The 13,219-nt window shown below is 39.4% G+C and overlaps 1 protein-coding gene and 1 pseudogene across 1 annotated transcript in view; one reads left to right on the forward strand and one right to left on the reverse strand.

Annotated features, from left to right (window-relative positions):
* Positions 1-13,219, forward strand: part of LOC133083666 (ELKS/Rab6-interacting/CAST family member 1-like) — a gene marked incomplete at its 3' end in the record, with an annotated part of 87,546 nt that overhangs the window by 44,844 nt on the left and 29,483 nt on the right.
* On the reverse strand, positions 155-933 carry LOC133083667 (5-hydroxytryptamine receptor 1D-like; annotated as a pseudogene).

Here is a 13,219-nt window from a genome sequence, read left to right on the forward strand (position 1 = left end):
TACTTACTTTGTTGTAGAAGTTGCTGTACTAACATCATTAGACTCAGCGTTCGTGATGTGTTTCCTGGACCATTGTTTGCTGATAAAATAGAAATAGCTTTAATTTTTGGATCCACATAAAATAAACCAGAAAACACAGTAAGTTTAGAGGCAGTTAAAGGTTCTCAAGAGAGCTATAGTTATGTTTATTATGGTTTTCCTTTCTTGAGGTGCAAACATCCTCTTGCTCCAGGATTCTGTGAGCAAGCTTGATTTTCAGGTGGTTGACAGAGGGGAGCTGGCTGAGTGCGAGATGGGGGTTGAGGGAGTAGAGTGAACTCTGATGAGCTGGGCTGTGGTGATGTGGTGGCTTCCGGAGGCCGTGTGAAAGGTGATGAGCCACACGGACAGGATGTAGAAGGCACCATCTGTGGAGTAGATCATGTAGGAGATCTGGGAGAAGAGCGACAGGATGGAGATGAAATGGCCCAGACACTGGTGACTGTGGAGGCCACATATCTGGCATTTATTGTACTACAGGATGTTGGTGATGGCCAGTACACGTCCACAGCAGTGATGCAGAGATGCACACAGCACGTGATTCCAGAAGACAGCCAGATGTCACATAGGATTTGGCCAAAGTTCCAGGTGTGGGTGATGGTATATGTGATGCAGATGGCTATGACCAAGATGAAAGCCAAGAGACTGGTCTTGGCCAGGGAGCCAGTGAGATAGTTGGCTGGTGTGTGGAGCTTCCTGGTAAGGAAGACGGTGAGAAGCACAAAGGCTTTGGTGAGGACTTTGGTCCATGTGATGATGGAAAGGACCTCAGCAAGAGAGATCTTGAGTTCCTGGAAGGTCCCAGATCCCAAGCCTCTGGGGTTTCTGCAGCATTCAGGATCTGTTAGAGGCCCCCAGGAAGAGGCCTTCTGCTGACGGGTTTGGAGGGGGCATTCTAGGTGGCTCTCTCCATACTCATAGCTCCTTCTTCCACAGTTGTCTTCCCCACAGAACAAGGGCGTCCTTCCATTTCACACTGGAGGGCGACATTTATCACATGAATAGACACAGTGAAAAGACCCCAGGTCTTACTTGTATTAAGAACACGGAGGTGACTCAGCTGTAATCAAAGATTGTTCTAACTCAGACGAATCCCAAGGTTTCTCACTCTTCTGGAACTCTGGTAGACACATGCTGAATTTGTTAGATAATCATCAGGTTACCCACCAGTGTGGACAGAGCTCTGCAGGTCTTGCTTTTGGCCTTTGGGCTCTTTCCAAAGGCTTGAGGCTCTTACTGTTTGGTGATGTATTCAGAATTTCCCCCACTCTTTTCTATTTTGAGAAGATTCTGGATTTCAGGTTGTCTCCTGGGAACTTTTAAAGCTAGAGCACCAGCTGATTAAGAGAAGCAGTTCAGTCAACAGCCCACAGTTTTTCCAGGTTAATCTTGACACATAATGAGGTACTTGTTTTGGTTCCTTTTCCACTGATCATTTCTGAGCCGGGAGAGAGAAATGTTCCAGTTACCAAGACTTGAAGAATGCGTGAGTGCGGAGAACACAAACAAATGGCTCGCTGTGAGTTCCCCAAGAGGAGCACGGGGTCAGCAGCCCCTCCCTGGCCACACGAGTGCTGTGTTTGCTGTGGTGCGGCCCTTCCCCCTTCCTCCTTGCTTGTCACCTGGTTGTGTCCCACCTTAACTACAACCCCCAGCCGAGCACCTTCCGCTGGGCTCTTCCCGTCCCTATGCCTTTGAGATGCCCCCTATTGCTTTCTTGTTGTTGTTAAATTAACAGGCTTTATTTTTAGGGCATTTTCCCATTTACTCCCTGCCCACAGTTTCCCGTTATTAACATCTTGCATTGGTGTGGTACACGTGTTAAAATTGATGAACCGATATTGGTACATTATTATTAACTGAAGTCTGTAGCTTACAGTAGGTTTCACTCTTTGTCTTGTACAGTTCTGTGGGTTTTGCCGAATGTATAATGACATGAATCCACCATTACAGCGTCATACAGAGTATCTTCACTGCCCTAAAGATCTCTGTGTTCTACCTATTCATCGCTCTCCCAGCTCGCTACCACGGATGTTTTTACTGTTTACAGTTTTGCCTTTTCCAGAATGTCATGTATTTGGAATCATACAGTATGCACCCTTTCCAGGACTTGTTTCTTTTACTTACTATATGCATTTAAAATTCCTCCATTTCATTTCATGGCTTGATAACTCACTTCTTTTTATCGCTGAATAATATTCTGCTGTCTGATGTACTATAGTTTGCTTATGTAATTACCTGCAGAAGGACATCTTGGTTGCTTCCAATTTTTATCAATTATGAATAAAGCTGCTATAAACATTCACATACAGGTTTTTGTGTGGGCACAAGTTTTTAACTCATTTGGGTAAATACCTAGGAGCATGATGGCTGGATATATGGTTAGACTATGTTTAGCTTGTAGAAACTTCCCCTATATTGCTTTTTGTTTGTTCGTTTGTTTTTGACTGCGTCAGGTCTTAGTTGCAGCATATGGGATCTTTCGTTGCGGCGCACAAGCTTTTCGTTGCGGCGCGTGGGCTTCTCTCTAGTTGTGGCATGTGGGTTTTCTCTCTCTAGTTGTGGCGCATGGGCTCCAGAGCGCATGGGCTCTGTAGTTTGCAGCACACGGGCTCTCTAGTTGAGGCGCGTGGGCTTAGTTGCCCCGTGGCATGTGGGATCTTATTCCCCCGACCAGGGATCGAATCCATGTCCCTTGCACTGGAAGGCGGATTCTTAACCAGTGGACCACCAGGGAAGTCCCTATATTGCTTTTTAATTGGGAACTTTGAAACACATGAGCTTTGCAAAACGTGTTATACACTTGAGTATTCTTTTTTTTTCTTGGTCCATGTGTATTAATGTTTTGGCTTGCTGTAAATCCCTGGGTTATTCCCACTGTAGATTGTTGCTGTAACTTTGCTACTAACTTCTAGTGTGCCCACAATTATTTTTTTAATAGAAAAAATAATTCTGAAGTATACTTTGGGGGAGAGTGTTGTACAATCATTGTAAAAGTTTAGCCTCTGAAACTTTTTTTGTCTAATTTTTATGCATAATGTAGAATCACTAGTATATTTGAAATATATTTGTTTTGAAATATTTGAAATATTGAGTAAATGTACTCAACTGTTTTAAAATCTAGATTTTAATGCACTAAGAAGGGGGTCAAAGGGTGCAAACTTGCAGTTATAAAATAATTAAGTCCTGGTGATGTTACGTATGGCATGGTGACTAAATATAGTTAACAGTACTGTACTGCATGTTTGAAAGTTGCTAAGAGAGTAGATCTTAGAAGTTCTCATCACAGGAAAAGAAATTTCATAACTATATATGGTAACAGATGTTAACTAGACTTACTTGTGGTGATATTTTGCAGTATAAACAAATACTGAATCATTATGTTGTACACCTGAAACTACACAGTGTTACATGTCAGTTATACCTCAATTAAAGAAAAGACACTAAGAAATGACAATGTGGATTAAAAAATTAGCTAGTTTTGAATTATGAAAGTAATATATGTTCAAGGTAAAAAAAAATTCAAGAAGTACAAAAACATATGAAATGAACTTATCTTTTCTCATCCTTTGACCCTCTCAGTGCAGCTCCTTAGAGATGTAACTTGTTAATAATTATTTGTATACTCTTCTATAAAATATCTATGCATATATAGGCATACGTATGCTACACACCATTTTTTAAAAAAGACAAGTGGGATCATACTTTATTATTCGTTTAAAAATAAACGTATTTTTGTGTCTTTTTATACGTAGCTTTATCTCATTGTTTTTAATGTCTGCTTGGTTTTCAGTGTCTTACTTGCACCATAATTAACTGATGTCCTATAGCTGTATAAGTAGATATTTATAGGGTTTTTTCTTGTTTATATATTTGTTATAGTAGCATAACAATTAATGACATAAACATACCTCATTCATGAATTGATATTGTATGCATCTAAAAAAATTGATGGATGCCCAGTTCTCTAAAAAGCTTGTGCTTTTATATATTAAGATGAGTTTCTGCACAGCTTCATCAGACATTTTTTGCCAAACCTTTAAAAATTTCCACTGACCTGGTAGATAATTTAAAAATACCTTCTTTCTTCCTTCCTTCCTCCCTCCCTCCTTCCCTCCCTCCCTCCCTCCCTCCCTCCCTCCCTTTCTTCCTCTCTCTCCGCCCCCCCATTTATTTATTTATTTATTTATGGCTGCGTTGGGTCTTTTTTGCTGTGCGTGGGTTTTCTCTAGTTGCAGCGAGCAGGGGCTACTCTTCGTTGCGGTGCACAGGCTTCTCATTGCAGTGGCTTCTCTTGTTGCGGAGCACAGGCTCTAGGCGCACAGGCTCAGTAGTTGTGGCTTGCGGGCTCTAGAGCGCAGGCTCAGTCGTTGTGGCACACAGGCTTAGTTGCTCCGCGGCATGTGGGATCTTCCCGGAACAGGGCTCGAACCCGTGTCCCCTGCATTGGCAGGTGGATTCTTAACCACTGCGCCACCAGGGAAGTTCCAAAAATATCTTCTTTCTTGCTTAATATTTATTTAAATTTGAGTGCATGTTGAGCATTTTTTCATAGGGTTTTCTTCGTTTTGAAGCTACATATTCATGTCGTTTCTACCTTTTTCTATTAGATGGTTTATTTTTTTCCCTTATTGATTTATAGGGGTTCCCTAGTAAGTGAATTGGCCTCTTTCCTCATGTTTTACAAATATATTTTCTTGTTTGTCATTTTCTTTTTTACTTCCTTTATGGTATTTGTTTTAGAATTTATGTGTCAAATTTAGTTGTCCTTTCCTCTGTGTCCTCTAAATTTTCGGTCATGCTCAGAAAGTCCTTATGCCCACCAAGGTTATTAAGTAATTCACGCATGCTTTCTTCTGGTACATTTAAAGTTTCTTTTTTCTTTATACCTAAAAATTGTTTTATAAAATTTATATATTGGCTTTAATGATTCAGCTTTTTCTTCTTAAATGTGGCCAGTCATCATTATAATGTTTATTAAATAATCTACCTTTTTCCTCCTGATTTGAAATGCCAAAAATAAATTGTTTAAATCTGGGCCTGTTTCTGGTCTGTTCCATTTATCTGCCTCTGTTTCTTTGACTGCTTTTTATGAAAAATACTTAGTTTGTTTATAATCCCCCTTCCTGATTTTTGTTGGTAAGCTTTGTTGTCTTTTGCTGAGTCCACAGTGCTTTTCATATTTACATTGTGTTGCTTTTTGAAGGGGAAAAATTCTTTTCTGTAATCGTGATTCATATTGTTTAGCCTTTATTTCTGTGTTTAAGTGAATTTAATGTTTACCACTGTTTGTAGCACCATGGTTTACCTGTTCCCAAGGTTTACATTTCGTTTAATTCTTGGTTCCCCAAGAACTCCTTTGAACACTTTTTCAAGAGTGGTCCTGGCTGCTTGCTTGTTTGTTTTTTTTTAAAGTGTACCTTTTTATTTAAGATTTTTTTTTTTTGGATGTGGACCATTTTTAAAGTCTTTATTGAATTTGTTACAGTATTGCTTCTGTTTGATGTTTTGGTTTTTTGGCTGTGAGGCATGTGGGATTTTAGCTCCCTGACCAGGGATTGAACCTGTACCTCCTGCATTGGAAAGTATAGTCTTAACCACTGGACAGCCAGGGAAGTGCGCTGGGTGCTTGCTTGTTGACCATGCATTTATATTATCTTTTTACATTTTATAATTTAATTATTTGTGAGATTCAAAAAGCATAGAGAATAACATAGTAAGTAATGGTAACTACTCAACTTGGGAAGTAAAATTTCAAACAGAGTCAAAGTTCTTTGGCATATCTTTTCTTGAGAGTATTCCCCTCCATTCTCTCGCAGAAATAAACGCTTGCTTTGGTGTTTATGCATGCACCCGTATCTTAGGTCAGGATGCATGTTTTTGTACAACCTGTGTATGTGTTAATCAAATTTATATAAGAGGAAATATACATGGCAAATAAATATGAAAAGTTATGTACCCTCACTGTAATCAGTGGAATGTAAAATAAGACCAGATTAAGAAACCATTTTATACTTAGCATTGTAAGCTGTGTTCGCAAAAATTAAGAAGTCTGACAGTATCAGGTGTTGGTAAATGTGGCAACTGAATTTCTCACACAGTGCTGTTGGGTTTTTAAATAGGTACAACTATTTTGGAAAGCACTTACTAAACATGAGGGTACCCTGCCAGATACATATACTGTAGAAGAACTCCAGGATGTATGTAAGAATGCTCATAGTAACCTTGTTTGGATTAAGGAAAAAACCAAAACAGAACTGAGGAAATACTTTGCAAATGTTTATTGACAGAATGATTGAGTTAGTAAGTTGTGGTATAGTCACACAGTGGAATATATTATTCTTTTCGTTTTAGGGCAAGGGAATATTTAAGATAAAAATTCAGCAAAGTTATTTCTTCTGGAGGTAGGGAAGGGAAGAGGGTTGGGATAAGGAAGAATATATGAGTATCTTAAGTAGTTTAGGTAATTCTCATTCTTACGATGGGTAATGCGTTTGTGTGTAATTTAACATACTTCATAACAGATAGATACATATTTATATTTGAAATATATTTAAAATACCTGGAGGCAGATTTACTTCTGTTTAATTTGCTGGTACATGGGTGCTTATTATATACTTTATATGTTTCCTTTTGTTTGAATATGAATAATAAAAATGCCTAGAAAAAACCTTCTCTGTACCTACATATCTATCTTCATTGAGAAAGAATTTTTCCTGTGTTTTACTTTAAATTCATTCCTGATTTTATAATTGTGAAATTAGAACCACCTTTCTCTAGAAGTTTATTTGTATATTTTGAAACAATGTCTGATGCAGATGTAGAGTCTCATTTGATAAAGCCCAGCTGTTCGTTTGATTAAAATTTCCTACAAAGCCTGGCAAATGGATTTATTCAGCTTATGGTCAGATATGTCCAATTAAGATGAATGAATGGCTTGGACAGTTTTGACCCTCTTTCCTTGAACCAGAATTTGGCTACTTATCGTATTTGCTGGTTAAGATTAGCTTGGGCCGTATTGAACAAGTGTAATCCTCCTTCAGCAGGATGATTTTTTAGATATTGGGAGCCTATATTTGACAGCCCCCAAATCTTATTTTACTCGGTGAAATATTGCTGTTCCTCCCATTATTCTTACTTGCCCTGATTAATTTTTCTGATGGCAGTTGTTTTTCTACACTCATTTTTCCTCCATACTTGTACTCTTTGGAATTTTGGATCTAGTTGCAAGAGAGATGATTAGAAGTTGATTAATGTTCTGTTCTTGGCCCTCCCTGAAATGTGGTATTGGGAAAACTCACTAACCCTCAGTTTCCTCATCTGTAGACAGGGTATAATAGTTACTTTGGGGGGGTTGTTAAATGATGTAATGTGTATAAAAGCACCTTGGAACCCATGAAGTGTTATATACCATGCATATATTAATAGGTGTTAATATTGTTTGTTCTTATTACATTTTACTTTGCTAAATTCAGCCAATGACTCTAATCTTTGAGAATCTTTTGAAACTTGATTTATTTAGTCTGTTTACCTCCTTCAGTTTTATGCCTTCAACCCTTATGAATATATTCTTTTTTTAAAAAAAGTAAATTTATTTATTTATTTTTGGCTGTGTTGGGTCTTTGTTGCTGCGCGTGGGCTTTCTCTAGTTGCGGCGAGTGGGGGCTACTCTTTGTTGCTGTGCACAGGCTTCTCATTGCGGTGGCTTCTGTTGTTGTGGAGCACGGGCTCTAGGCGCACGGGCTTCAGTAGTTGTGGTGTGCGGGCTTCAGTAGTTGCAGCACGCGGGCCCAGTAGTTGTGGCTCGCGGGCTCTAGAGCGCAGGCTCAGTAGTTGTGGCGCACAGGCTTAGTTGCTCCGCGGCATGTGGGATCTTCCCGGACCAGGGCTCAAACCCGTGTCCCCTGCATTAGCAGGCGGATTCTTAACCACTGCGCCACCAGGGATGCCCATGAATATATTCTTTATACGTCCATGTAGGTGATAAAATGTTGCATAGGCTCAGAAAAGACTTTTGTGGTATATTGTAAGAAAACTCTATCAGATTGATATGTTTATCCAAACAATTCTAAGACCTCCTTTTGTTGTCTGTAGGATTTTTTTTTTTTTTTTTTTTTTTTTTTGGTAATCCCAGTTTGTTTGCAGGTCTAATTTATTTTTTATTTTTAAAAAATTTTTATTTTATATTGGAGTATAGTTGATTTACAATGTTGTGTTAGTTTCAGGTGTACAGCAAAGTGATTCAATTATACATATATATGTAACTATTCTTTTTCAAGTTCTTTTCCCATTTCAGTTATTACCGAATATCGAGCAGAGTTCCCTGTGCTATACAGTACAGTTCCTTTGTAAATCCATTTTCTCCTCTGTTCTTCATCCAGAAGAAATCTGTCTTGAAAATCTGAGTCCATTGGACTCATTATCATTCTGTATAATTCCTTCTTAGAGTGATGTGAGCCACATGCTGATGTACACGTTGGCCTAGCTTTCTAAGCAGTGTGTCTATTTCTATACACTGGAATCTTCTTGGCTTCTCTCCTTTCCCCCCTTACTGAGTACATTTATAGTTGCACAGTCACTTTATGTTCTTGTGGGCATCCCAGTCTTCCCAGGCGTCCTCAGCTGTCTCATTCATGCAGTCAACATTGCCTTCTGCTGTGCACCTGGCACTGTGCTAAGTACACAGAGAGGATGGTTTCTGCTCTCAGAGTCTCAGAGTTGTAGCAGTTAAAGAAGTTACCATACAAATGGTGTACAGTGGGCACAAAGCAAGGCATTCCACATTCGACCTTGTGTGAAAGAAGTCTAAGAGAAGTCTTAGCAGTCGAGTCTTGAAAGGTGTGTGAAAGTTTGCTAGGCAGATGGGGAAGGGGTAAGAGGTCCCAAGCTGAGAGAGCGGTGTGAATGAAAAAGGGGAATAGTGTCCTTTCCAGAGGGTCACGCCCTGGAATTTCACCTCTGTACTTCATACATTTGTAATACGGATTCCTAGAAATTTCTGGTAGAGCTCTGTCTCTCAATGCCTTTTCTTTCTTACTATGATCTCTCCTATTACCTGGTCTCTGGGAAAATTATTCCCATTTCTTACATAATGAGAAGGTTTTCAGAGAATATACTCCTCTTTATTGTCCTATTAGTTTATTTAAGAAACTGATAAATAGAATTCAGTTTTTCTTTCCCCTGGCCCTGAAGATTTTCCATCAGAAACTTTAGAAATTTACCTGCGGTGGTATATTGAAGTATAACCTTACAGGCGGATCTTGAGATTTTCCTGGAGACATGTCTTTTTATTTTTTGAATTAATTAATTAAATTGACTTTTGGCTGCATCAAGTCTTAGGTGCAGCATGCGGGATCTTCATTGAGGCACGCAGGGTCTTTTGTTGCAGCGCGTGGGCTTCTCTGTAGTTGTGGCGGCAGGTTTTCTCTTCTCTAGCTGTGGTGTGCAGGCTCCAGGGCGCATGGGCTCTGTAGTTGTGACGTGCAGGTTCCAGAGCTCATGGGCTCTATAGTTTGTGGCACGCGGGCTCAGCAGTTGTGGCGCATGGGCTTAGTTATCCCTGTGGCATGTGGGATCTTAGTTCCCTGACCAGGGATCGAACCAGCATCCCCTGCATTGTAAGGCGGATTCTTTACCACTGGACCACGAGGGAAGTCCCTGGAGACATGTCTTAATTCTATGCAACACTTAACCTACTTTGCTGCTGCTTCTTTTTTTTTTTAGTTTATTTATTTTTGGCCGCATTGGGTCTTCATTGCTATGTGCAGGCTTCCTCTAGTTGCAGCGAGCGGGGGCTACTCTTCGTTGCGATGCGCGGGCTTCTCATTGCGGTGGCTTCTCTCGTTGCGGAGCATGGGCTCTAGGCTCGCGGGCTTCAGTAGTTGTGGCACGCGGGCTCAGTAGTTGTGGTGCACGGGCTTATTTGCTCCGTGGCACGTGGGATCTTCCCGGGGCTCGAACCCGTGTCCTCTGCATTGGCAGTCGGATTCTTAACCACTACACCACCAGGGAGGTCCCTATTTTGCTTCTTGACTTATCCACTTATTCCATAAGGAAGAGCAGATGGTAACTCTGCTTTCATCCTTTCCTTGTTCTTGGCATCTGCATTCTCTATCATTTTTCTCACAAATATTACTTATAATTGTAAATTTAAGTAATATTTAGCTCTTTTGATGTTTAAGGAGAATACCAGGAAACAACGTGTTACCTTGGCATTACTTTGGCATATTAAATATGCATTAAAAATCCTTGTTTTCTGAAAATAGTAGCAGCTTTGAGAATGGCTCGATTGTGAATCACATACTCTGGACCGATTTTGGCTCTGTCTGGGCCACCACTGCCTGCCCATAGGCTTCCAGCTTTCTAGGTAGTATATGTATTTGTATGCACGGGGATAGCCCTGTGCTCAGAGAATGAAATGAGACAATAGCAGATGGCCAAGCGTGCAGTACAATGGGATTAGCACTGGCCTCTCCTTTCCAGGGCTCTCCGCTATGGTTTAAAGTAGTTTTCTGTTACAGTAAATTTCTTATCTTTATAATAAATCACTGACCTGGAAAATGTAATTGAGCATTTGAATCTGAGCTGCATTCAGAATCTGTGTTAAAATTGTACAGTTTCTTGCTTGATTGATTATAAATGGTAATGTAGCTTGGAGTTTAATTTGCTGACACAGACGTTATCATCTTTCCGTTGTATGCTTCTGTAACTTCTCTTTATTTCACCTTGCCTGCATCTCCAGTTTCCTAGGTTTTGGTATTTAGAGTTTAGATTTATCAGTAGCAGAAAGCTAACTGATAACTGAATTAGAAAGTTTTCCCTTTTTGTGGTCCTAGATTGGTTCTTTAAGTCTTCTGTTATTTTGTTTTCGGTAGGAAGTCAGAAAGAATAGGTTCTTTATCTACTCTATTTGTTTGCTGTAGAGTCTTGACTTAAGGACATGTTAGTTTCTTCACTTTTTCCATATCATAAAATGGAAAGAATATATTTTATCATTGAAAACAATATTTACTAATTTATTCTGAGAAAATTAATATTTTAAAAATTGTGCTTTTATTTTTAATAAGGATTAATTGTAATGTTTTCTAAATATTATTTTTAAATCACAAGCCAGCTGTTAATGAAGCTAAGTTGAAAGAAGAGCAGGTCAGGCCCTGATTGGATTTTAAGTTGGAAACTTAATATACTTAGGCATTAGAATTTTCCCTTTTCTTTCTTTCTTTATTATTTTTTAATAGAACTCAGTTTAATTAAAAATTTTTTTCCTCAGTGGAAAATATGTATAGCTAAATTCTTGAAATATTTTATTGAAAAAACAATGCATAGTAAATGAAGTCTGATTGATGATAACTTTTCTGCTGGGGAATATGCTCCATATGGATTTACCTTGCTTCATATAACTTTTTTCCCCTCACTTTTTCAAGTAAACCTTAAGGAGGGTAGATAGTTGAACTTGCAAAGTCTGATTTAACTTCCATTTGTCAGTAGATAACTGTTTTTAAATGATGCTGGTATTATACAAGTGACATCTTACAATGATTGAAGAATTATTCCCTAAAAAAGGGAGGATCTTAGTTTACTTTGTTACAAAATATCTTTTCATTATGATATGTTCCTTCTCACCATCCCTCCTCTTCCAGAACACCCCTCTCCAAAAAATAAAAACAATAAAAGAAAACACAACATGCCTCATCCTTATCTTCTGATAATCTAGAAACAATACACTTTCGATATCAGTGATTAAAACAGAAAGAGCAATAGCATTGTAAAGATAGACAGGGGAGGAAGACCTCTCGCTGCATAGTAAACTGTTGATGAAGCTTAGTGGAGTAAACAGTCATTTTATTTGTGAATCAGGAATTCAGGAAGGGCTCTCTTGCGTAGTTTGTTCCTGATTTGTTTGGTGACAGCTGGGGGTGTCTGCAGCTGGGTGACCCACTACCGGGATGGTTTCTTCATTTGCGTACATCCTGCCTGGGGGTATTCCTTGGCCTCTGGCTCCGTGGCTCCGTGGCCAGTTAAGGGTTGCGCTAGGAGTTGGTTTGGGTGCAGCGGGGGATTCCTTTTGTCTGTACTCTTTTGGTCACAGTAGTCACAGGACCTAACTTGATTTGGTGGCGGGGGCGTCAAGGAAAATACTCCACGTCTTACTGGAGGAGTGGCAAAGCCACTTACAGAAGAGCACGTGAAGTCGGAGACATTGTTGCGGCCGTCTGTGCAAAATATCTGCTCCAGCTGAATAAAAATGTTGGATAAAGGATTGAGAACATGAGGGCGAGATTTTGTTTGTGTGGTATGGTAACAAAGCTCTCACTTTCTTTTCTGTTGTCGTATGACTTTTTTGTATATTTCCATGTTCTGCTCAGTGTTTTAATCTCTTATTCATAGGACTTCTACTATCATCCATTGCTGTCAACAGAAGTCACTTCAAACCAGAAGGAATTCTAAACAGTTTTAAATTGTTTTACCCAATTGAGGCATTATCACTGGGTATGAAAATAATTGATAGGAAAAGGGTACAGAGGAATAAGGTGTGTGGAAAGGGCAGGTTGACAGCAGAAGGTGAATTCATGCTACGTATTCAATTTGGAGATCATCATAGGTGAGCAGCACAACCGTCTAGATGGAAACTTGTGCGCACTAGTGATCTCACGTGGAAGAGACGCCGTCCAGAAGCGCGTCAGGCTGAGTATGTGCATGGATGACACAGTGATTGCAAGAGCATTTTTAAGTCCATTAAGAACAGAGAAACTTGGCTAAACTGTTATTTGTATTTGTGTTATTTGGGGAATAACGCCAGATAAATCTCAGTACTAGAGTAGTTTCACGCTTCGTTGATGGATGTTGGGAACCTTGACTTTTTTTTTTCTGTTTTCTTATTCTGTCACAGAAACTATGCTTTTTAAAGACTGACGCTTCAAATTAATAGATTATAATTTCATTCCATTTATATCAGTGTTTCTTAATGGGGAAGGGAGGGACAGTTTTGTCTCAAAAGGGGCATTGTACAAGGTCTAGAAATATTTTTTGGTTGTAAAAACCCCTGGGTGGAGGAGGGGGAGGGGGGAACCTTGATTTTTAAAGCTAGCACCATGGGGTTAATTGGATTGATGCTTTTTTTTCCCTCCCTAATTGAGATATAATTCACATACCATAAACTTTACTAATTTAAACTATATAA

Source organism: Eubalaena glacialis, unplaced genomic scaffold, assembly GCF_028564815.1.
Source record: "Eubalaena glacialis isolate mEubGla1 unplaced genomic scaffold, mEubGla1.1.hap2.+ XY scaffold_488, whole genome shotgun sequence".
In the NCBI taxonomy this organism is placed as follows: domain Eukaryota; kingdom Metazoa; phylum Chordata; class Mammalia; order Artiodactyla; family Balaenidae; genus Eubalaena; species Eubalaena glacialis.